The sequence below is a fragment of the Lissotriton helveticus genome, chromosome 8 (genome assembly GCF_964261635.1).
Source record: "Lissotriton helveticus chromosome 8, aLisHel1.1, whole genome shotgun sequence".
Taxonomy (NCBI): domain Eukaryota; kingdom Metazoa; phylum Chordata; class Amphibia; order Caudata; family Salamandridae; genus Lissotriton; species Lissotriton helveticus.
Genome location: NC_136069.1, coordinates 1,490,258,585 through 1,490,277,563, shown reverse-complemented (window position 1 = coordinate 1,490,277,563; position 18,979 = coordinate 1,490,258,585). Strand labels below are relative to the sequence as shown.

General features: G+C 44.9%; 1 protein-coding gene across 1 annotated transcript in view; it reads right to left on the bottom strand.

Annotated features, from left to right (window-relative positions):
- RAB38 (RAB38, member RAS oncogene family) overlaps positions 1 to 18,979 on the bottom strand; it is a 317,605-nt gene that overhangs the window by 201,055 nt on the left and 97,571 nt on the right. The window lies entirely within an intron of this gene.

The following is an 18,979-nucleotide window of genomic DNA, read 5'->3' as shown; positions in this document are numbered from 1 at the left end:
GAAGGATAGAAAGCTGGGCTGGCTTAGCGTGATTTAAAATCAGGATCAGCAGATGAGCGAACATAACAGTGGTGAGAATCAAGTTAATGAATCATCTTGTCACCATAAGTCATAACAATGCCACAGAAAGAAAAATCTCTCTTTATTAGTCTCTCTACTGGACACAGCAATGGGACCAGGGGGCAGATCACAAGCCCCAGACACCATCGCAGCCGGAAGCCGTCACCGTCACATCCCCGCCTGGGGGTGGTACATAAATTGGGACCCGGGATCCCGCAGCGTGGGGGACACAGCAATGCGACCAGGTGGCAGACCACAAGCCCAGACACCATCGCAGCAGGAATCCACTACCATCACGTCCACGTCAGGAGGCGCTTGCATTAATTGGGACCGGGGTACAGCAGTGCGGGATGTGCCTAGGAGTGTGCCTTGGCCAAGACTGGACCAAGAGCGGGCCCGTCTGCGCCAGTTTGTGGCCGGACGAGGCTGAGCTGGGCCCACTTTCTTTTGAGGCCCAGGAGAAATCCTCCAGTGCATTTGCCCCGCAAATGACAAGGTGAACAAAAGGTACTTTTTCTATTTTCTTTTGGACAATGGGCAAGCGAAGGGTGATTTCAAATGGAATCGTGCTAGTTGTGCATAGACGCTCACTAGATATGTGTATTCCCTAAGTCACCAAGAAGAAGAAGCAGGCTCTTCCTGCCCTTCTTCTGAAGCTATAGCCTGCTCAGCTCTGCCTGAGCCCTGTTTATCTGTTACACCTCTGATTGACAATGGGGCTCCTGACTCCACACCAACTATCGCTCCTGTATGTCTAAACTTACCAAAAAGCTCATGCATAAGCCAGCTTGAGGAAAAAGAGAGAACCAGGGGGATTCCTAGGGGAGCTGTCGCAGCTTCCACAACTGAAAACCAGCCTTTGAGAAGATTCGAACAGAGTCCGCTCTTGCCCTGGATTAAACCCCACTGTGAGACTCAAGCATCTCAAACAGAGGGGCCCCTATGTATAGATGGACGGGGTCAGGGCTCACGAATTAATGACATTAGTACTGTGATCTCCCTATTTAACACGATTCTTGATCAAAAACTGAACCCCAATATAATGCATCTAGACTCGATAGAACGATCCCTATCTGGATATCACGAGTCAATCAAAGTATCAAAAAACCAAGAATACTGTCATAATCTCCATTCAAACACAATCTAATCGTCGCCAAATAAGGTCGGATAGTGTTTCTGCCACAGTGGACGAGTCACGGAGGCATGCTACACATGTTATCAAACCCCACTTGTGAGGATATGGCTATAAAGTCTGCTAACACGGGTACCACCAACCCAGCTAAAGAAATGGTGACTGAGAGGACTAACTCCACTCGCCCGCTGGGAGCAGATTTGGAGCCCACCACTCCCTGCAAAGATATATTGAATCTTCCTCCGGAGCTTGCTCTTTTGTATTGGTACTGGCTGGTGTTCCTCCTTTGAAGGCAGGTTCAGCTAAGTCTTGGGTACAACTAAATAACAAAACTGTACATTGGTTAAATAGATATAAGTATTTTGATACCAGGAATGCAGAGGAAATAATTGTGATACAGAGGATTGAATGGGTGGGACAAGGGCATAAGGACATTTCAGGTGGCTGTATAGTCATGAGGTGGATGGGGCCTTCTCTCAAAGTGTAGAGGGAAAAGCCGCAGGGTCCGATGGTGTCTCAATCGATTTATTTAAATTTAACACTGAGCTCTGGTCCCCTATTCTAACTTATGTGTTCAGTAACCTGGCAACACATATATGCCGGCCTCCTGGCAAACTTCCATCATTGTCCCCAAATTCAAGAAGGGTAATAGAGATGACCCTAATTGTCACCAAGAAACTCAACAACCCATAAAAAAAATATTACTGTAATATTTCAAAATAGTTCAAAAATTGATTTCGCAATTATATGAAAAATAATTTAACATAATCCGATACATTGAAGCAATAGAATAAAAATAATATGATAGTAAACAATATTTTAAACTGTATTATTGAAAAAAAGGTTAAAAACTATTCTATTTACCTCTTATATTTTTGTCCATTTTTTTTGCAGTCATGATATTTGAACACAATATACGGGGACATTAATAATTTGGAGTCGATATTTAGATGGTTTACAAGCAATTTATGATGAAAATGAAACTTTCTAGCCTTTTTCTGCAGCAGTAATTTCTATTGTATTCTTTGGGTATGCACTATTTATAGCTGTACAGTTATAATTTTAAAGATCAGAAATTCAATTAACCTCTGCTTAATTCTCAGCACTATGGAAAACCTATTATTTGAAGTTATCCACCATTTCATCCTCGTAATCATGGCTTTAATGCTAAAGCAGATTTCTAAGTACTCTTTGGACCATTTATATTGATTCCAAACCAACATCAACTGTGTAATGAAGTGCAAAGTCATATAAAACATAATGTGCTAGGGGACTCTGAGCCTGATGCCGACCCGAGCTCACAGAGGCCTTAGAAACAAGACATCATGAAAGTAATTAATTTCACATAAGGATAATAACATGCTGTCATAGCTAGAATGGCATAAACATGGTGTGTATTTAGAGGAATATGAACTCAAAAACTGACTCGAAAGCTCACCAGAGATTGTAGGAACTCTGTTTGATGGAGTCTTTTGAATGTTTTGTGTGTGTCAGATGTGCTGTAAAAATGTACATTTTATGTATATCTCGGTGGTATACTGCGGAATATCATTGTAACTATAACAAACTTTGACACTGGTCGTTCAGTTCTGAAATGGTTATGGGGAAAAAGAAGTGGTCTAAGGCCAAAGCAGGAATGATTCATATTCTAAAGCAAAGGATACAATAAAGACCCCCAAGGAATTGTATAGATTTGACAGGCTAATGCTCCCACTTGAACATGCAAAGAAAAATGAGTATCCTTTAAGAGGAATCTATTAAAGCGCCGTGTCATGGTTGCAACCCTCTTTAAATTGATAGTCTTGGAGCCCCTATATATCCAGGACATACCGATTTTCAATGCCATTCTGTCTGTTTACAGGCATACTGCTGTTATAAAATACTGGGGTCCGATTTAAAAAGGCACATTTAGGTGTGTAGATCTACTACTGTCCCCAGGTGTGAGTCTCCAGTTTATTGCTATTTACTATTTCTTTGTGGAGATTTCTAACTAGATGTAGACCTCCTTGTCTCCATCCTCTAACATATGGGAGTGGAACCATTACATGAATTATTGACCATAAAGTTACTATAGGTAGCTTTCCTGTCAGGAGCTGGTCATCTGGGTGACTCTGGGATCAACTTCTTGTACCAGAGAAAAGGCAGCTCATCTTCAGGGACAGTACCTAATGCCAGAATGGAAATCAGGCCATCCAGCAATGCTCCAGAATAAAATACAGCAAAAAGGTAAAAACATTGGAGACCAGAGAAAACTCCAGGCTAAGCAACAGACAGGAACTAATCGGTATATAGGAACTAGAGGAAGGAGGAGAGTCTACGGAGTCCCACGAGTGAGCAAGTGTAGAGAACAACTGCAATGTAACGACTTCAGGATGGAGCTCCCTTATATAGTGCAGAGCAGGATATGAGCTAAGACAAAATAAGGTTTTAGCTATTCTGGATTGGAAAGGATAAGTGATCATTACTAATATTTTAAATATTAAATAAATGGCTAGAGATAACTATGTGTCACTAATATTGCTGCAAAGGTAGCTTAAGCAAATGTAGAATTCTAATGTAATCTTCCATCATATGGTGTATACAAAGACCTATCTGTGGGGATTAGGAGTCTCACTCTTAGGATGCTAACATGTCCTCAGTCCAATGTGGAGGAATCCCGCAGGGACCCATGACACAGCCACATCAGGACCTGCATTTGCAGGATAGCTTGGCACGCGGCACCAAGGCCTGCAACGGTAAAAGGTAAGGAAAACTCCTTATACTTACAGCTATATATTACATTCCACCTAGTTGGTAGACATGTGCTCCATTGGGATTGAGTAGACGGGAAAACAAGAAGACCGCGTTAGTAGAACCTGGGGTGGCGCGTAATGCATAGACGGGAAAACAAGGGGACCCCGTTTGTAGAAACGGGGATTGAGACCTACGCCCTCGAGTTGGAGAGCTCCGGCTCCACCTAGGTGTAAACCTCCAACACCCAGGAGAAGACATCCACATGGAAGGGAATAGTATACACGTGAACCAAATCCTACATATCTGATGCCTATTTACACAATGAAACATAATACTGCCCACACTTTAGACTCTGCCATCTTTCCCTTGGACTACTTAACCCTACAGCCAGCAGGAGCCACAGCTGTCTTCCAGGTCAGCTATATTGTGCCCATTCATTTCTTGATTATGACTATCTCTTGCAGGTACTGGGGTCTCTGAGTATGAAAAAGATTTTATTTTATTTATTTATTTTAAGAGTTTTATATAGCGCTGGCTAGACCCGGAGGTATCGGAGCGATTTACATGAAATTCCACAAAATTACAAGATTAAATCAGTTGCAATTTACATCAGTTGCTAGACAAACAATTACAAGAGGATAGAAGACGAGATAAGTGAAGTGTAGAGGGGAAGGGGTAAGGGTAAAGGGGTAGGAGGGAGATACGGCAGAAAGACGAAGGAAAGTCTGCCCGAAGTCCGGCTGGGTAGGTGACGGTCGAGGGGGAAGTCACAAAACTCATGTCCTCTATAGCTATCAGGTAGCTCCTCCGGGCATTGGCCAAATAGCTAGGTCTCACTGGGAAAACATTTAAAGAACATGGAGGGCAAAATAAATGGAGCGTAGCGGGGAGGGGGCAGGGAAGGTGAGAAAGTGAGGATAGGGGAAGAGATAACAAGGAGAGACGAAATGAAGTCTGTCTAAAGGCCGACTGGGTAGGTGACGACCAAGGAGGGAGTCCACGACCCATCTCCCCTATAGCTAAACCAGGTAGCTCCATCGGGCATCAGACAAAATAGTTCAGTCTCAATATATTGAGAGAGGAGAGAAGGAGAGACATAAATAGAGGGAGGGTGCGGGAAGAGACGACAGGAGAGGCGAAAGGAAGTCTGGCTAAAGACCAACTGGGTAGGTGACGTCCAAGGAGGGAATCCCCGATCTGTCTCCCCTATAGCTAAACCAGGTAGCTCCATCGGGCATCAGACAAAATAGCTAGATCTCAAATGACGTGGGAAAATGCACAGATAAACAGGGTGGGGACTAAGGGGCAGGACAGGTGAGGGCAGAGGTCAGTAGCTGGAAAGTGGAGAGGAGTAGAGTGGGGAGGGGTAGTGGGTAGGTAGTACGATAAAAGTTCACATGGATCTGCTATGGATCATTCAAAAAGCAGGTCCATTTCTTCTCAGGCGCCATCTTGAGGTTAAAATGCCGGGTGAGATTTTCGCCAGTATCCTTGTGTTGGTCCGACCGGGAGGACTAGGAGGGCTCATCCCATAAAGCTGAAAAGGGTCAAAACCCGGGAGCTGAGGCCGTCTACCGGTCAGCAAGCGGGGGAGGCCACCAGCACCACGTCCATAGAATGCAGTCCGGTAAGCGTAAACATGCCAGGAAGCAGGGGAGGCCCTGTGGTCCCCTCCAACCCAGTAGAAGGCATCCAGGTATCAGCAAACTGCAATGGAGGCAACAGGACACCCGAGCGCCGCCCCCGTGCTCTCCCCGGCTTGACCCAGTTCCTAGGAGCAGGCCTTGCTGTTGGTAAGTAGGTCTGCAATGATGGTCACTGCGAGGTGCGCAGCGACGGCCGAGAGGAGGTAAGGGGGACTAGGCAGGCTATCGTGGAGTCAGCTGAGGCGCCACACCAACCACAGTATCAAATGTACTCCCCGGAGCAAGGACAGCGGGCGGTGCCGGGCTGTATCTGTACTGTATCTTCTTAAAAGTTGAAGATTTCCTTTTCAAGTAACAAAGTTTCTATTTTGTTTTATGTATTGGTAAGCAGAAGCTCATGTTACACGTGTACCAGAGTGCTGCTGTAAATCCGCATGAAATTCAGTACAGGCAATAACAAGGGGGTTCTGTATATGCCAACATTTGAGAGTGCCTAGAAAGTAGATTTAGCAGAGTATGGCTTTTCCAGGTGAAACTCAAATACTCATTCAAGCAGCCATCTAAAAAAAGATGAGAATGAGCATGAAATGATGGGGAGGAGGCAGCAAAGAAGATAGAGCAGGAGGAAAAGGTGAAAAAAGAGGAGAACATTGCTGCTTCCACATAGACAGCATTAGACAAGACAACCTCATGGCTGGTCAGTAATCTTCCTCCAAGGTCTCACCTGAGGATTGCTAGTCGCCGGACACCAGCTAAGCATCCACAAATGTTTGTATGTATAGAGGTCTAACGTCCACAAAGCCCTCAACCTACCAGTATCTCAGTTGACTTCCTGAAACACTCGTTCCATGAATGTGCATCTCCAGTTATCCCTCAGTCATCTGAGGGAGAGAACACCCAGTGGAAAGGAGCTCTCCCCCTTTATCATTTTCCATCTGCAACATCTCAGATGATGTCTGGATTGTGATTGACAATCTTCTGGTAATCTCAGGCAGCCAAGCAATCAGGGCATTCGTCATGGTAAAATGCTGAACTCTGGAAGGGATTGATCAACAGTCCATTGTGTGGGGTGATATTTGCAACAAGGGGGCAAACCAGCATAAGATTGCAGACCACATTTAGGGACCCCTCAGATGGTCGACAGGCAGACCTGTTCCTTGGATAATATTGTGAAATGTTACCAAGACATGGAAAAAAAGCACAGTGAACATCTTCATAGCTTGAGGGAAGAGAATGAAATGCAACAAACCTTGGCTGTGAGGTTGACAGAAAGCGCCAATGTCAATCTGAAGTATCAAGGCGTGCAAAGGATTCAAATGAGGCACCACAACCTATGAGGACCACAAACCCTGAGTTGATCCCCCTTGCAATATCCACAAACTTACCACCTACACCTACAACACTCTAAAACAAGCACTATTAGAAGCACCACAACAAGCATCATCACGTGTGCCACTACCAGCAGAATCACCAGTATTGCGTGGCCGGAGATGTGGATGAGACTTTACCCCCTACCAGGGACAATGAAAACATTAAATCTCTCACAGATTTACATTAACATTTGTGGGCAGCATTCACAGATCTACGTTTGTAAATTTTTTATCAGTGACCGCTTTAGTCACATTTGGTGACGCAGTGCGCGCAACAAAATTCGTTTTATTTATTTAAATGTGTACTTACCTGTAAAACTCCATAATCCATAAATTACTACCCCCCAAACTGCCCCTCTCCCTGCCCACGTCACCGCCCTGCAGTAACTTCTACTGCCGACCGCTACTGCTCACAGTAAAGACATCATACACATTAGTGAAGCAACCCCAGGCACTTTAGGCAGCTTATACACTGATGGAGTGCTATCAGTGTCTGTGGTTGAAAAGGTGTCACCCGTGGTGGGGTGGCTGAAGCGAGTGGCAATCAGTGATGCCTAATAGAAAAGGGAATTTGGCTAAAGCATAGAATACCATTGGCATCTTCACTTTTTCTCCAGTCACAGAGGTATGAGTTAAATTGGTTCACACTTACGATGAATTTCAGTGCCTGTTGCAAGCATCAAGATGCCTACATTATCAGATGTGATCCTCTGGAAACTAGCAGTGGCACCTAAACGGAGCGTATCCAATATTTTGAGATGGGCTGGGAAAGCTTAAGTTAATCAAGCATCAGTTTTCGGCCTGAAACCATATCAAGGATCCCCTCAGATGAGAAGTGATATCTGGCAAAGTATGCTTCACTGGCATCCCAAAGATTTGTGTCCTTTGCCAGTAAGCCCTCTCCCCTCATCAAATAATGATCCTTGAGATGATCAGCAAAGCTTCAAAGACATTCAATGTTGTAGTGAACCCAAAAATTGGTAGAAGTGTGAATTTATTTTTATGGAGTCAGCCTGTATGTGATTGGTTGGTGTATTGAGTTTCATGTTTGAAGTATGGGTAAGCGTTAAACGCCGATCCTCCAGCAGAGTTTGTAGAGTTTTGTCCACTCTGCATGAAGCGTGGATTTCCAGAAAAAATCTGCCAACTGCTAGAGTTTTTGTTCGCATGTGGCTTGCCAACGATAAGTAGATGAGTGAGAAAATCGAGTGCTAGACTGCCTCCTGGCAAGATTTCTCAACATGTGTGGTCGCAGCAGGTCACTACCTCTCGCATTGAGAAAGCTACCGCTTATGTTGAGAAAGCTGCTGCTTGAGTCGAAAATCTACTCGAGTGGCAGAAAGAAGCAGCACCCTCTGGTGCACCGCTTGGTGTTGTTCATGCTGATTTTACAGCAGTAAAAATCAGTGCAAGTAGAGCAATGTACCGTAGTCTGCCGCTGCCGCTCACTGAACTCTTCACATTCTATGAGAGTTTTTAGGTAACTCTCTAAAATTCTGCAGAGTGAAACTGCGCTAGTCCAGCCCACCCGTAATTTAGATGCAGGTGGAGTCCAGAATCTTCACTTTCTTCCCCCCTTATATTTGCAGGTTGTTCATAGATTGGGAACTTTGTTGCAGTATGTTTTTGAAGAAATTTCTATGTTTGTGTGGCTGACTGTCTCTGAAAGGCCTTGTGGAAGACAGACAGTAGGGAAGAGGACCACAGTCATGTTGCAGTGCTGATATTCACAACAAATATCACAGCTGTTATTAGCTGGAACATTATTGGGATAAATTCAAAATAAGAAGATTTAGAGTGAGGCCAATTCATTAACAACCATGGATTTGTCTTTTCCGGAAAAACATGGGTGACTGAAAACCTTTTAAAATGGCTTCAAGAGCTATTGTGTTCCTGTCATTAGGTCCTGTGCAGGATGGTCATAAAGTGGACTGCTCGCTTGGGTGAATACTACATTGATCTGCACTTCAGTAGAGCTCCCCACTGGGTCACTCGACATTCAAGGACTGATTAACGCTTTTATTAAGGCAAATCCTTTTTTATTGGTTAATATATAAAACTGGAGCCTTGGAAACTGGATGGAATCTCCATCCTTTCATTTATTGGACTAGATTCCAGTTTTGTATTTCAAGTCCCATTTTGTCATTGTGGCAAGTGACCTGAACTTAACTTATGAGTGGATGGTATCATTCAGGACCTTTGCCATGAGGAAGACCTAGGGCTTATTATGATGTCAGGCAGACTTGCTTCCGCCCGACACCGACACGTATACGGGTCTGACTGATTTCTGGTCAGCGGTCCAGACCGCCTAATTATGATGCAACCGCACATGTTGCGGTTGCACACTCCCATTTCCCTATGGGAGCATCCCTGCATCATGTGGCAGGCACCCTCCACCCCCAACCGGAGGCCGCAACCAGAAGGGGATCCTGCTATGGGCTCCCAAACTCAGTTGCCGACAAGCTTTCAATGTCGGAAAGCCCGGCATGGAAAGCCTGTCAGAAACCGAGCATCGTAATCTGGATGGCGTAAAACGCCATCCATATGGATTACAGGTCGGTCTCCGAATAGCCGAGGGCTCCTTGAGCCCTTTGGAATCCAGCCAGAATGACCAGCCGGTTTAAGTTCTGACCGCCTTAATTTCTGACCGAGATCGTAATGGGCTCCTAAGTGTTGGAAATTCCTATTTAACATCTCCAGTGAAGGGATACTTTACAAGGGCTGCCGTACAAATGGTAGATCTTACCCTTATGGCTTATGGGCCCGCAGTGGCCACTTGCCATCTGATGCTACGCTAATGCCTACCTTCCAAAAAGGGGTTTATTTAAGTTATATTGATTATATTAATCTAGATGTTAAAATATGATGTTTGATGGAAGATATGAAAGTGGTAGAGAGGAATGAGAGTGACAATAAACCCTTGGTCCTAACTGTGAAGGACCTGATCCATTGTGCTTCTTCGTTACACTCAGAGCCTTGAGGCAACTGCTAGAGGTTACAAACAATGACAGGAATGTGAAGTGGTAAATAGTGTGTTTGTCTTCCGAGGAGTTTTCGGGCATGGATGCAGCTGTTGCTTTTCACATGGAATCAATGTCGAGATAATTGGAGGATTTATGATATGATTGTTGCAGAGCATGTCAGATTATACGCTGGGCTTAAAAATAAATTTCTTAAGAGCTTTAAGAAGGTCCTTTAGAGGACTAGCCAGAATGGATGGTCTTCCAACACAGTAGAGGCAAAGAATACCCTTCTGAATGCAATAAAAAAGGAGTACGGCATGAGATCAGGGAATGTAGAATTCAATGCCACTTTGAAGTAAGGCAAGTCAAGACTAGTTCAAAGCTTCTACCCTCAATGATTTGAAGAACTTTTGGCGGCTAGTAAGCCAAAGTAGTGGGAATCCAGGTATACCAGCGGAGACTTCTATCTTGCCATGTGAGTAGGTTGCCCACTTTGAAAACCTATACTCCTATTCACGAGAATCTGATTAGATCCTTACTATTACTGAGAGAGAAACCACTTGTATCAACGCTGTTTCAAATGCAATCTCAACTGGCACAGCAATACCTGTTATGTGGAAAGAGGCAAAGATCATCCCTTTCTTTATAAAAGGAAGCCCTAATTTCCCATCTAATTACTGACCAATTAGTCTTCTCGACATTTTGCAAAAGACCTTTTGCATGCAAGTCCTAAAGCGATTATTAGAATAGATTGATGAAAATCATATTCTCTCCCACCTTCAGCTTTCTGATGTTTAAGTGGATTGCCGTAGAGGTACAGGACTTTGCCGATTGATGTGTTTACATCATCTTGGAATTCTGCCAAGTCAGGGTATTGAAGGACTGGACTTTTAACAGAACCAGCGGTGCCAGGGAACAACACCTATAACCTTCATGGGATACCTGTTTCGGCGCACAATGACAGAGACACGGGACACTTCCTTCGGCGTCAAAGATCAGCGTTTATTTACTGCAGGGAAACAAGAGTCATTAGATGTACATCGGCATGTAGGTTCTGCGAGTCTGCTTCAAATTGCATATGTAGGTCGCTCTCTTTTATACAAAATGTTGCCATTGCACAACATGCGAACAAAAGATTACAATTCAGTTCCCACAGTAAACTTCAAAAGGGTCGCTTTCATGTGTTCAGAATCCCGGAACATAATTACAGTAGCAATGCCGGTTTCCAACTGTAAAAGTACATCTTCCCACCATTAGGCACACCCATTAGAGTTGTAAATGACCAAGAAGAAGAGACAAGAGCAGCTGCAAGGAAGTCAGACACGTGTAGAGAAAAGAGTGTGGGGGTAATATCGGAAGCATGATCATAGGATCAAAGAGCTGGATCCCATCGCCTGCACGGCTGTCACAATAGACCGGCACGACCAGATTACCCTCAAGCTGAGCCATCTGCCTTCGCTGTGTCATTCCTCCGGCCATAAAGACGCATGAAAGGAATATGCGTCTTCCGCAAGGCTTGGGAACTAGAGGGTCAGGGGGCGAACAGTTACCTGCTCGCTGACTACGTGAGGGCAAGAAACGAAATGGATGCCGTATCTAAAATGGAACCCGAGGGTTCAGATGAAGAACACGTAATATTAGGCGAACCCTATCAGGTAGTGTAGCGAAAAATGCGTACACTTATCGAACTCGCCATTTACGGTTCGTAGATACCAAACTCGTCCATATTCGGTAATGCCCAATACGTCGTAATAATTTTTACGGAACCTCAGACGCTCCTTTTGCCCTCATGTAGGCAAGCACTAGTCGGAATCATAATCGATTTCGATATTCATCAGATCATTTAGATGTTGCTGATACATTATTCTATCCATCAATGCCTCTTTGGTGACAACTGGCTGTCTTATACACGTTGTAACACAAAGGCCACATAAGGCAGGACCACATTGCACACAAAGACAACATGTGAATAGAAACGTCACAACAACCCCTATGATCATCAGAATTTTCCAACCCCAAGTCGACATCAGGCCCCAAAACCATCCCAGAAGCGTCCAATTTCCTTCGTCCACGTGTATGGACTCCGAAATTTTGTGCAACTTAGAGATGGCTTGATAAACCGTTGGAGCGTTATCAGGTATGAATATGCAGCAGCTCGAATGGATGACCTTACAAACACCACCTCTATCTGCTAGAACAACGTCTAGAACCATACGGTTCTGTAACGTCATCAGTCTATCCGCCTGAAGCTCGGCTGTCAAATTACCAAGGGCACTTGCAGTTATGTTGGCAGTTGATTCTACTACACGAGTTAACTGTCTCAGGTTCCTGCTATTGACCATAGGGCCCCAAAACGGTAGGAAACCCTTAAAGAAGTCTCCTGCTTCTTGACCGGCAGTATCTTCTTTGTTGACAACACCTCTCACAACTCTAGTTCTGTGATAATCTGAGGCCACAGTGAAAGTCGGAGGCAAAAGATTTGCAATGTAGCAGGTACCCGAGAAGTCATGAGGTAACCACGTATAGGCTCGATCATAACATACAAAATAGGTACCCTTGGCAGTTAGGAAGACAGGGGATGAGAGCGTTGGTAAGACATATGTCTCAGTACATGCACTCTCCCCAAACTGAGCTCTCGGATTTCGACCGAGACCTTTCAGGCAGAAGTTACCAAGGTGAGGTACAATCCATATCGGTGATGAGCTTTTAAGCTGCCTATCACCCACTGATACACTATACTCAGCCTCACTTAGTTCCTTATATGCTCGCACCTCCTCCTCTGGGATAAGCGATGCTTCAAAAATATCTCTATCTAAATCAGCAATAGCTCTCGCCAGAGTCTTGTGGTACGGGCCAGGACCAAAGTTTGCTGAGTGTGGTTCTCGATGGGGGTAGGAATCTAGTGCGCTACGGAACATAGTTTGCAATGCTCGAGCTGACCCTTGGGAACTATAAGGCAGCACCAAGTACGGAATACCCTTATCCATGGTATGTGGCATTAACCCACACACCCAACAATTGGTAGTGTTTACCACTAACTGATGCTGATGCAAGAGTTGAATAAAGGAGTTGTTTCTAAATTCCGCACGTCTGGCTTGTTCGTGCTGAGGCAGAAGATGAAAGGAATGTGGAGAGACAGTTGAAACGAAATTTAGACCATGAGATGGAAGAGTAGGTATAGTAGAAAGCAGTAAGAATTGGGACCCAAAATATACTCCCCCCACCAGTAACATAGATACAGTCAGGAACAATATGAAAACCTGTAGCAAAAACCATTTTGTACGAAACATTTTATCTAATGCAAATCTTTGCGCCAACATTTTATCTCTCTTCGACAGCTCAGATAATGACAATTTCATCCCCTAACGACCGTCCGCGACGTTCTTGACGCACTTCGTTCTGAGTAGCGATTATCAATTCCCAGGAGTTCCCAGAAATCGACAAAAGAAACCGACCTAGTGTCGATAGCTGCTAAACAGAAGGAAGTACCCGCACGGCCCTACGGCCAACCTGGATGATAGGTTTTAGCTAAATTGAACATTCAATTTATTATAATGTTCTTGGCTGTACGAAAAGGAAAAAGGTACACAATATACAATGTCCACTATGTTCAGGGCAAATGTGAAACCTAAAAACAAAAATCTTTTTATTCGTGGCTTGTACGTGGACGAAGAAAGTATCGGCTGCTTCCAGGGCGAGTCTGGTCTTCAAATAGTGGATTGGATGGCAAACGAGTGTTCGATTGTTCAGATGATTGTTCAGCACTCGAATTTTCCAGGGTTGACGGAAAGGGAATTGTTTGAGGGGGATCAACAAGGGTGTCAGATACAAGCTGAGCTTCGCTGAATGGGACAAAACGTTGTGGAACGTCGGTTTCAGATGAAGTAAAACCTCTTCTCATCCAGGTGTCCGAAGGCAAAGGAAGCGGGACTCTTTTGGTGTGGGTAGCGTGTACCCAGTGCTTCCGTCCTTCCAGTCGAACTGCCGTCCTCGTTGCTAGTTGCACCTGGTATGGTCCCACGTATCTCGGCTCAAGGTTCCGTTTTTGTCCGAAATTGCGGACAAGGAGCCAGTCCCCTGGTTGGAGCCGATGACCAGGACCCTCTGTTCGTGACGGCAGAGCCTCAAAGACCTGTTGATGAATCAAACTCAATTTAGCAGTCAGATCATGAAGATAATCAATCAACATTGGATATTCGATTCTATCAAACTCCTTAGGCCTTGGGACTCCCCATATATTAGCAGGACGACCAAACACAATCTCGTATGGGCTAAGCCCTACTCGTGAGTGTACAGTTGCCCTGGTCGATAGGAGAGCTAGAGGCAAAGCGTCGGGCCATGATAAACCAGTTGTTGCCTGAATTTTAGCCAATTTTAGTTTTAGGGTGCCATTGTATCCTTCCACCAAGCCCGCTGATTGTGGATGATTTGCACTATGAAATTTTTGATTTATACCGAGGCCACGACACACACTCTTCATCACACTTCCCACGAACTCACTTCCGTTGTCCGACCATACAACCCGAGGCATTCCATATCGGGGAAAATACTCCTTGAGCAAAATTTTTGCCGTGGATAAAGCAGTATTATCCTTAAGGGGGTAAGCCTCAATCCATCTGGAGAATGCACATACCACAACCAACACGTATTTCAAGTTGTTACATCTCTCCATGTGGATGAAGTCCAACTGGATAACTTCGAAAGGGTAAGTAGGAGGGGCAAAATGGCCAGGTGGAGTGGGAGTGCCCTTACCGGGATTGTGCATCAAACACACCATACAATTCTTAACCACTCTCTCTGCACACTTAGTAATCCCATCATTCTTCCATACATGAGACAACAACTTGCATATGCCTTTCGTGCTTATGTGTGCTGTACCATGAGCCATTGTAACGACAGCGAGCACATATGCATCCGGTAACATCCATCTCTGTTTCTCTGACAAATCAACCCAACATCCGTTCTCATCCAGCCTTCCCATACTCTCTTTCCATTTAGACCTTTCCGTCTCAGTGGCTTCATTCTGTATTCCCTTCACACTCTCAATCGTGTCTTCACACATACTAGTCTCTGTTGGCCATCTCACTGAACTCGTAACATACATTCGATTCGTCAAATCTTTAGCTGTCTCTTTAGCCGTCTCATCCGCAAACGCATTACCACGACCCACGTCATCCGTTACTTTCTGATGTGCACTACATTTGATTACGGCCACCTGTTTAGGCAATGTGAGTGCATCTAAAAGGTAATTCACAAGCTGACCATGCTGAATCTTTGTGCCATGCGACGTAAGGAATCCTCTTTCTCTCCACAATCGCCCAAAACTATGCGCCACACCAAATGCATACTGGCTATCTGTAAACACATTCACCCGTTTATCTTTAGACAACACACACGCTCTTGTCAATGCGATCAGCTCAGCAGCCTGAGCCGAATTCTGACTCAATCTTGCGCTTTCTACAACTGTACTCAATGTTACTACAGCATACGCAGTCGTCACATCACCATTCGGCAACTTAAAACAGGAACCATCCACATACAAAGTACCATCGGGATCTACCAATGGAGTATCTTTTAGGTCAATACGACCCTTTGTTTCCTCCTCAGTTTTTAGATAACAGTCATGTAGTGCTTCACCACTTGACTCTGTGTCGATCGGCAGCAATGTTGCTGGATTCAACACATTGCATCGTTTTATCCATATATGACTGGCCAGTAACGTTAACTCATATCCAGACAATCTTGCGCTCGTCAAATGTTGAGTCTTCGTTCGGTTCAAAAGAGTGTCAACTGCATGCGGGACCATCACCGTAAGCATATTATCCATGACCAGACCTGCGGACTGTCGAATGGACGCCGCAGCTGCCGCTGTTGCTCTTAAACAACTCGGCAAGGCTCTAGCTACTGGGTCTAAAGTCGAAGAAAAATAGGCGCATGGGCGTTGTTTGCCACCAAAAGGTTGTGTCAGAACACTCAATGCACAACCATCCCTCTCGTGAACGTATAGTGCAAACGGCTTACTGTAGTCAGGAGTACCCAACACAGGAGCCGAACACAACGCATCACGCAATTCAGAAAAACCTTTCTGACACTCTTCAGTCCAAGGCAAAGGAGATGAAACATCCTTGCACGTAAGGGCTATCAATGGTTTCGCCAACAATGAAAAATTTGGAATCCATTGTCTGCAGTAGGACGTAATACCTAAAAAGGCACGAACATCTCTCTGGGTTTTTGGCACAGTCATTCGGGAAATCGCTGCGATTCTCTCTGGGGTCAACCTTCTCCCTTCTTTTGACAATAAGTGACCTAAATAGGTAACTTCTTGACAACAATATTGTAGCTTAGAAGGTGATACTTTGTGATGTAAGTCATGCAGATAATGCAATAATGATACTGTAGCCGTTTTGCAAATAGCTTCTGTATCAGCTGCCACTAGAAGGTCGTCAACGTATTGAATCAAAGCCGCACCCGTCGGTAAAACAAAGGCATCAAGCTGACTTTTAAGTGCTTGACTGTAGATTGACGGACTCTCACAGTAGCCCTGTGGAGCGCGTCTTAGCCTAAAACTGCGACCACCTAATGCGAATCCGAATAGGTCTCTGCTTTCCTCAGCAATCGGGATACTAAAGAAAGCATTCTTTAGATCGATCACCGTGAACCAGGAGGCAGAGGCCGGAATCATTGTTAGTAAGGCCGTGATATCAGGGACCACGGGAAATTGTGGAATCACTATTTTATTTACTTCTCTCAAATCTATTACGAAACGATACACAGGAGGTTTGGATGGGTCAGTTCGTTTCAAAATAGGCAATACAGGGCTATTACACACGTTTCCACGAGTTTCTTCAACAACACCTTTCTTAATAAGATCATGAACGATTGCTAACAGCGCTCGCTCACCATCAAGAGAGATGCGATATTGAGGTAAACGTGGTAATCGCACATTTGGTTTCAATTGAATCACATAAGGTGGAATGTCTAACAGACCCACATCATTGGGACCTGTGGCCCATAGAGACGCAGGAAGGGAACTCAATTCCGGTGGGAATTTATCGATCGACAAGTACATAGGAGAGATCACTCTCCAACCTAATGTAAGCTCCACTCCTTCAGGAGAGCAATACAAAGTCGCATATAGTCGTTTCAACAAATCCAGACACAAAAGATTCTCACCACAGCCGGTAGATAGAATCAGCGGAGCCTTCAGCTCACGAGGGCCAATCGTAAGGGGCAAAGGACTAGAGACGGGGTTGCTAACAGGGGCGCCAGAGAATCCAACGGAAACGTTCGTTAAGCCAGAAAAAGGTGCGCCAGGGAGTTTCGAATGCATGATGGAACTTTTCGTCGCACCAGTGTCTAACAGAAAAGGCTCAACTACGCCCGATGTAGCCACTGCAACGTAAGGTCCACTCTGATCAACCGGAACTGATACTACTCCCTCTCTTTGTCGGTGGCTGTCCTAGTAATGGTCGTTTGCAAGAGTCTCATGTTCTACGTAATAATCGTCCACATTATATTGTGCAGATCGAACTGACCCCGCATTTTGCTGGTCAAAACAATTATTCGTGTCTAATTGATTTTGATGGCGATCAATCTGATTTTGGGGTGAACCACGACCTCTACCTCGTGATGCCTGTTGAGGACCACCACCACGGTTTCCTCGTGTCGACACACCATTTAGACGGTCCCGTAAAGCAGGACAATCATATTTTATGTGTCCCTCTCTTCTACAATATGCGCACTGATTATACCCAAGTGAAGATCTATAGTCAGAGTTGTCAGAACGCGGCTGCATCCTATCGGGCTGTGCTCGCGGTCGATACTGCTGTTGTGAATCATTTTGGTTTGATCGTGGAGGATACGCTTGCTGCAACAAAACCTTCATTTTGAGCTCCTTCGTTTTCTTATCTACACGATCACTTTCTTCCTTTTCTTTATTCTCATAGTATTGAGCCGTTGCTAATATCTGTGCAGTGGTTGAAACCGCCCATGCACTTTCTGAATTCTTCAATTTGTTGCATAGTTCAGGCAACAAATTCGACACGAACTTGTCGACAAATAACCGCTGGCCTCCCTCAGCGCCCATGTCCTGACCGCTGTGGTCGACAAACGCTTCCTCAAACCTTGTGAAGAAATCCGAGACACTCTCGTCTTTCTTTTGCTTACAAGCCGATAACTTATCCCAGTTCACCTTCATCGCTGGCATGAGAGTTTTCATGAGCGTAATGATTTTCTGAGGTAAATCCAAGATCAACTGCTCAGGCTTAGCCTCACCGACTTGCAATGCATCAGCCGCTATCAGTGCAGCCCAATCACCACCTAACTCATTTGCGTGGTTTGCTTGACGAATTTTCGCCCAAACTGCTTGTGGTACAACATTACCAAACAACATGTCGATGTCGGCAAGGTTCATAACAGAAGCTTCCACCAATTGGGATAGCTCCTTATATTAACCAGCCGGATTCTTACGCGGATCAGGCAAGGATTGCTTCACTTGCAAAACTTCCGATCGTTTCCATGGGAGGTGTATCCACACTCTTCGAAAATGCGGTAAAACCGCAGGGTTAGCTTGCGGATCACCAGGCACCCAAAGTGGCGGAACCTCTCTCATAGGATACTGACCAGGAGCCGCTTTCCAATTCTCAGTGGCATCATCAAATGACACTCGAGAATGCACTGTGGATCTGAACGCTAACAAACGTTCCAAGGCACGTCGTACATCTCCACCTACAATCATACCGTTCGAAAAGTGACTCTGGAGTTCAGTTATATCGGGCGGTACGTTATCTAGATCATCGTTATACCATTCTTCCCTCAAAAAGTTACACATTTCTTCGAACACGAATCTCTGCGTAGGCTCATTAAACTGAGAAAACGTGTCGAAGACCACACGTGGAGTGTAGTTAGCAGGGTGTCTTATCCATCTATGTGCCATAGTCACTAACGTCTCTTTCTCCCTTCCACTAGGGATCGGACTCCGTCTCTGAGGAGTTTCGGAAAGATCAGACGGGAATAACTGGCCAGAAAGCGGTGAATAAAGGGTAGCAACAGTGTTAGGGATACGATTACGAACAG